The sequence below is a fragment of the Phoca vitulina genome, unplaced genomic scaffold (assembly GCF_004348235.1).
Source record: "Phoca vitulina isolate PV1807 unplaced genomic scaffold, GSC_HSeal_1.0 scaffold26, whole genome shotgun sequence".
NCBI classification, from domain to species: Eukaryota; Metazoa; Chordata; class Mammalia; order Carnivora; family Phocidae; genus Phoca; species Phoca vitulina.
The window spans coordinates 22,991,341-22,999,189 of NW_022589729.1; positions in this window are offsets into that span (position 1 = coordinate 22,991,341).

A 7,849-nucleotide genomic window follows, 5' to 3' on the forward strand; every position below is an offset into this window, starting at 1 on the left:
TAAACAAAACTGGCTCCAAATAGCATTCAGAAAAAGCCAAAATCTGTTGTTTTTGTGTATCACATTTGCTATGGAAACAATTATTGTAAATTCCAATATGTTGGTATTTGAAAAGTCATGGCATATGGGCTAAGTTGTTGGGGTTTGCTTGTTTGGGTTTTTTTGGTCACTAAATATATAAATCAAAACTTCCTTTAAAGCACTAGTTAAGAGCTATGCTTAAACTTTTGTGGACCTCTTTCTAAACAGATTTGGAACTATCAATACACATAGGAAATGATCATTCCTTTCATTATGACCTATAGACAACTGGAAAAAAATATGCTGTACTTCTTTCTGATGTTTGATCTTTTCAGTCAGGATACTAGGAGAATTTTGAATATATAATTTTGATTAATGGAACCAAAATATGGTGGCTTCCTTCTCCTGATTAGTTTTCTCATCTCTTCCCCATCTTCCTCCTAACTTTCTAGACCAGAGAAATGTAACTTCCTGTTTAGTTTCTTATGTTGTTAATTTAAAGGTTCTGGATAAAACTAGAAGAGGAAAAATTACAGCTTGATGTTGGGAATTAGAAAAAGGCAAAAGCTTGTGGCATCCAAAATGATATTCTTTATGGAACTTAGATAACTCAGAACCATTATTTTTGCCATGAGAAACACTTTACTTTTAGGTGACTGAAAATGAAAGCTGGAATTGGAAAGGAAAGAAAAGCAACAAATGGCCTAGTGAGTGAAAAATGTGCTGAGATAGTCCTCCACAATTCCAAAATAAAAGAGGTTTCTTTAAAAATAGAAGCAATACTCTGGTGCTTTTACTAATCCACTTAAAATCTGCTTAAACCTACTGTATTTTAAAACATTTTTTGTTACGTTGTATTAGTGGACGTAATTCAGAATAATAACCATTTGTAAATAAAATAGGATATTTTATTTGTTTGTAAGCAAAACTGGAAACGCTAGGAACCACCTGGATGTGTGCAGATAGGTATGATTATCTCCCCATCAAGTCTTGTATGTTTATGTTAGTAATCACATAGAGGGGCTCAAGCAAGTACATCATTTAAGTTTTTATTTCACTGGAAATAAATTTTATTGTTTATCTTCCAAGGGCCACTTAGCTAGTTTGGTTAACTTTTTAGAGTGGGAGTGGAAAATGGGAGCAAAGATGTGGGGGCAGGAATCAGAAGGAGGTGGTTGTAACCACAGCCTGTTCCCAAATCCTGGCCTGAACTTCTTTTTTTTTTAAGTGTGTTATTTTTTTTTTTCACTAAAAAGCAAGAAAACTATAGATAACTCAAGGAAACCTGCATCACTACAAAAAAATGGGGCGCCTGGGTGGCTCAGTCGGTTAAGCATCTGCCTTCTGCTCAGGTCATGATCCCAGGGTCCTACCACCGATGGGGCTCCCTGTTCAGCAGGGAGTCTGCTTCTCCCTCTCGCTCTGCCTCTTCCCCCTGCTCGCACTCCCTCTCTCTTTCTCAAATAAATAAAATCTTTTAAAAAAATTAGAAAACATTCTTCTAATTGCAACTGAGTGCATTTTTTATACTTAAAAAACTCACAATTTTTTTCTCGTGATAAAAGCAAACTATATTCATTTCTTTAATTTAAAAAATACAAAAAAGCAAATGAAAATATAAACACCAGGGCACCTGGGTGGCTCAGTTGGTTAAGGGTCTGCCTTCAGCTCAGGTCATGATCCCAGGGTCCTTCTCAGCGGGGACCTGCTTCTCCCTCTCCCTCCATCCTCCCCTCCAGCCCCCGCTCGAGCTCTCTCTCGCTCTGCTCTCTCCCTCTCTCAAATAAATAAAATCTTAAAAAAAAATAAACACCTATAATTTCACCACCCAGAGATATGTTTTGCATATCCTTTCATTCATTTTGTACCAGAATGAGCTTATATTGTACATCCCATTTATACTTGTTTCTTTTACACCTTGATATTAATAAATATTCATCTAAAACATCAACTTAATGCATAATAGAATTTCATTGTATGAATGTATTTTAATTTTAACCAAGCCCCCCATTATAGGATATTTTTGCTGTTTCTATATTTTTTGTTTTTATGAATAGTGCTGTCAGGAATACTCTAGAACATATATCTTTGCCTACTTCACTGGTTATTCTTAGATATGGATAAATTTTTTTTTTTTTTTTTTTTTTAGTGAGAGAGAGAGAAAGAGAGAGCACAAATGGAGGGAGGGGCAGAGGGAGAGAAAGAATTCTAACAGGCTCCTCGCTCAGCACAGAGCCCAATGCAGGGCTCCATCTCACGACCCTGAGATCATGACCCAAGCTGATATCAAGAGTTCAATGCTTAACCTGACTGAGCCACCCAGGTGCCCCAGATATGGATAAATTCTTAACTGTGAATTGCCAAGTCATTTTTGCCCGTCTTTTCATATATATATATGTGACACTTCCCTTCAGAAAGGTTGTACCCATTTTCATTCATACTAGCAATGTATGCGAGTATACATTGTTTTTTACTTTTTATTTCTCTAATTACTAATGATGTTAAACTTTCTGTCATAATTTCATTTGCTTTTTTTCCCTTATGAGACTAATTTTCCATTTATTATTAGGGTATCTTCTCATTGATTTGTGAGAGATACATATTAAATACATGAACTCTTTATCTATCACAGTCATTTTTCCAAGCTATCATTTCTCTTTTAATGTTAATTATAGCATTTTTGAATGTACTTGTTTTTCTCTAGTGAATTCTGTCAATCTTTTCAATTTTAGTTTTTGCCTTAGACGTTAAACTTTAAAAAGCTATTCCTCCAAGGCCACTCTACCGAAAGGTTATTTAATGTATACATGAAGTAACAGATAAATTGTCACAGGCATGTTGCTGTTGTTTTTTAAATAAGCTCTACACCCAACATAGGGCTCAAACCCATGACCCTTGAGATCAAAAGTCATATGCTCCACACACTGAGCCAGCCAGGTGCCCCTGTGACAGGCATTTTGTCTGCAGAGATACTAAGCTTCCACTGTTTTGATCTCAAGAGCATTTTTACTCTATGCACTAACACCAGCATCTTAATCAGAATTATACCAACAATGTTGATTGTGAAGACAGTGTTTCCAGAGAGAGTGTCATTAGGCTAATTTCATTCTTTGATCAACTTTCTCTACTCTGTAGTTAAACTATTCCCGGTTTTGTTTTGTTTTCATTTTCTTTTGCGGGTCTACTGAGATTATTTTCACCGGAATTGGTCTTTTCCATGTAAATTTACAACCAAGATTTTATTTTTTTATGACTCTTTTGTTCATATCAAGTTCTAACAGCAACAGGCTACTGTAAGTTTTCTTTTGTGGCCATTATTTTTAACAGTTCAATTTCCCTGAGTCACATTTTTATACCTCCAATTTTGTTAAAAAGATGTGATTCTCCAAGCAGTTTTTTATTTATTACAACTTTGTATGCAGTCTGGCCCATTGTCTGTGTGTGTGTGCACGCACGCATGTTATTTTTACTAGTAATTTTCCATATGAATAGAATAAAAGAATGACGGAGTCACAAGCTGCTGTAAATTCCTTGGCTACCATACCACACAAGAGAGCAGAGAGTAGGACCCCTTTGCCGGCCCAGGGAGAGTAAGAGATATGGTGGTTTAAACTATGTTCACAAATTCTTTGAGTTTTCATTCAAAAGATAGAGCCTAAGTTCCCTTCCCTTGAGTGTGGGATGGAAAAAGGGACTCAACTATACAGAATAAGAAAAAAAAGCACAAAGGACAGTGTCTATAACCTAGTCATTGGAGACAAGGTCATAAAAGGCATTGCGACTTTTAGCTTATTCTCTCTTGGATCTCTCCTCCTGGGGACATCCTGCTGCCATGTCATAAGGACACTCAAGCAGCTTACAAAGAGGTCCACTTGGTGAACAAAGGAGGCTGCCTGCTAGCAGTCATGTGAGTGAGCCATTTTGGAAGCTGATCCTCCAGTCCCTGGCAGGCCATCAGAAAAAGCCAATAGCCTCCTGGGAGGCTGAGCCATAGTGACTCCTAAACCACCACTAGACTCCTGACCCTTAGAAACTGTGTGAGATAGTTTTGGGTTAATTCATTATGCAGCAATAGTAAAGAGGATATGAAAATGCATTGAGGGAGGGGGTCACAAAAGACTTCTTGGAGATGGTAACTGGGCAGTGATTTGCTCTCCCCAATGACATTATAGCAAAGTTCCTCTCTGTATTCTCCAACCCCCTCGACACACTCTCTCCTTTCAACTCCACCTCTCTATCCTCCTGTCTTTATCCTTCTTCCCCTCCCCATCCTCTCTCTCTCTCTCTCTCTCTCTCTCCTTCTCTCTTCCCAATCAGATAGCATTGGGAAAGGTTGTATAAATCACTCTGGATCTTTGGTAAGAAGAAAACAGCTTTGATGATTACATATTACCCCCTTTAAGATATATTCGTTTCCATGGTGCAGATTTATATGTGATAGACAGATACTCCCTCCCTCCCCCTCTTCCCAATCTTCCTAAAGTGTATACTCATTTTGTGCCCATTGTGGGTGGGCACCACAGGATTTCAAGTGAACTGTTTAGGAAATAGCTATTTTATTTATAGCTTAGGGAATATTTAAAATCAACTATAATATAAAAACAGTGATTCTAAATAGTCTAATTAGATACTTGGTTTTTATTAACAAACAGAACTAAGAGAATGGATCCACAGCTCTAAATGCCTTTTACCAAGAAGAAAATTTGCTGACAGAGACAGGTTGAACAGCTGAAAACACAGAAGTAAAGCCTATTTGTCCCACTTTTCAGAAAGTTTGCATTTTGAGATTTTGGTAAAATTGCTTACAGAATTGTCCATTCTACTTAGAACTCTTTTGGCCTCAGTTGTTCACCAAGTGGGTCTCTCCATAGGCTGCTTGAGTGTCCTCACAACATGGCAGCAGGATTCACCAGGAGGATTTTCTCTCTAAGAAAGAGCAACAGTTATAAAAGACAGGATGTAGTTTGTAGTTTAAGTAATAATCAGATTTTCAATTTATTTATTTACTCCTGTCACTCACAAAAATGAAGCATTTTAATTGCCTCTTACTTTTTTTGTGTGGTGCGGGGGTGTGTGGGGGGTGGAGGTTTGTTTCTTTTAGTAACTAGAATCATGCTGTATGTATTGTTCTTTGATATGCTTTTTGGACATGTTCCCAGCCCAACACACTCTTTTTATCCACTACATAGCATTCCACAGAATTAGTGTTACCATCTTGATGGACTTTTGGGTTGCTTCATTTGCTGTTATAATTATGCCCATTTTTGTGCACAAATTTGAGTACAGGGGCTGGAATCTGAAGGGGAGAGTCTCAGTTTGAGTCCCTGCTGATCTGAGGTGAAGGCACCTCTTTTTTTAAATAGCTCTCTTAGCAAATACTCTCTGGGATCCATCAGCTATAATATGTTTTGTGTCTTGATTTCTTTCCTTCAGTAAAATGTTTTCTGCCAGATACTTCCAACTGAACATCTAAATGGATAGTATATTATTCTGTGGAATAATTGTATGTCATAAAGCAATCAAAACTCAAAATATGATGACCTCATGATAGCATGACTCTACACAGAACTCTCTCTTCTGAAACGTAGTAACTAATCACAGTAAATATTTGAACTAATGCTTAATCTATAAGTTGTATACCAGGCTAACACCCATCCCCAAACAGAATTCCAATATTATAAAAGTGCCACTGCCTTAATTTAAATCTAAAGATTAGAAGCAGCATTCAGTTTAGAAAAATCATTTCTACTCAGTGTTGTTCCTGTTGATGAAATGCTAAAATAACAATTGTAATTCAGAGGACTATACTGTGTTGCTTTAGACATTCCGAAGGGACTGGAGAAAGTGCTGAGTAAAACAATGAAAGGGACAATCCTGCCGGGAAGAAAGATGGGCCAAGTGACTTCTGAGGCTTTGCTCAATCTTTGAGTTCTGTTACACTTCCGTGGTTATGCACAGTTTCATGGGACTTATAAAAAATTATTTTGTTGTCACCTTTTTAAAAAATATATTAATTGTAGTTTAGAACACATTATGTGGTTTTCATTACAAGGTGTTTTTTAACTGATTCAGTAGGATTCTGGGTCCTTTTTCTTAAAGAACATTATCTAAAAGGAAACACATTACCACACTTTTTCCAAGCGAATGCCTTAGCTCTTTCTAGATTCCAAATTCTAGAACTTAGAATCTACACCATGTAACAAATACTTGCCAAAGAGTATGACTGGTTTTTAATCAAAGGTCTTACTGAAACACCCACTCTTCTCATTGCATGCTTTCCTCAAACATCTTAAAATAAAAGGTGAGAACATAATTCATGAAGGAAGAAAATCGGCTTCTATATAACATGTGTGGTTTGTTTTACTTGGTGTGTATTGTTTTCAGAATTTGTAAAAAAACAAAACACAACAAAAACTAATCCCTTGACACAAAGTGGTAATGATGAATAATGTGCTCCAGCCAAGTTATAAATCTCAGCAAAGGGAGGTTTAAATGGCAAGTGCCGGGAGGGACAGTGCCCTCACAACAACACAACTCTGTGCGAACAAAGAAGCATTTATTAGTCTCGTCAGTCACTTAATGCTCCAGTCTGTCACCAGCTAAACATAAGGTTCCTAGAGCTGTTAGTGAAGTCTCTCCAGAAAACTCATACGTTATTTTGGCCCGTATATCTCATTAGGTAATAATGTGCATTGACAGTTCAACAAAACTAGGAAACTTCAAGCTCAATGTATCACACAACGAATTTGATTTTTGTTTGTTGGTTTTCTTTAACTACCTCCTGATTAGAAAAGTCAAACAACCATTAAAAAAACACAGTTTATGGGGTGCCTGGTTGGCTCAGTTGGTTAACCGTCTGCCTTTGGCTCAGGTCATGATCTCTGGGTCCTGGGATCGAGCCCCAAATCCTGAAGATGGAGCCCTGCATCTGGCTTCCTGCTCAGCAGGGAGTCTGCTTCTCTCTCTCTCTCTCTCTCCCTCCCACCCCTCCCCTGTCTGTCCCTCCCTACCACTTGGTCTCTCTCACAAATAAATAAATAAGATCTAAAAAAAACCAAAAAACCCCCCACAGTTTACTATTTAAATTTGATATAATTCACTTTAAATTTCAAAAAGAAAAAAAAAGAAATCACAGTAATTGCAGTGGAGCTGTGTGTAGGCCAGTCCTTTGTGAGTTGCAATCTTATTTTAGGGCTTAATTAGAGAAGATTCTTTTTCGATACTTACTCTACTTGATTTTAAGGAATGTGTTACAGAGAATGTTCTGCTGGAAAAGCAGAAATAAAAATAGTATAAAAATGGATTCATACAACAGTTCTCAACGCCCAGTTTTTGTAGTCCCCATATCACCTGTCCTATTAAATTACCTAAAGTAGAAGCAGCATGCCCCATTTAAAAAGGCTTAAAACACAAGAGGAAGATCACAGAGGCATAAAAAGTTACTGCTTAATTTGGTTGCCATGATTTTTTGTTTTCCTTCCCTGGGTGAGGTCCCTGTGGGGCTCTCTTACACCCCGCTGCCACCCAGTCCTGGGTTCAAGCCAAATGGGGTCCCAGATGATATAAAGCAATGCAGTGAAGTGAGAGAATCTCCACATCAAGGTGTCCTCAGCTCTGCTCTGAACCTCAGGCCAACTTACTTAACTGGGACTCAGTTTCCCCATTTTGAAATAAGGATGTGGAAGAAGACATTAATAACCGTAACATTCCATGGCCTAAGTGAAATTAAATCACATCTGGCATCTAAATCTGCCTTTTAAAGTAGTTTCTGTAATTACATAAAGAATTATCCACTCTATTACTTTTCAATTTGCTTTCTTTATTGTTG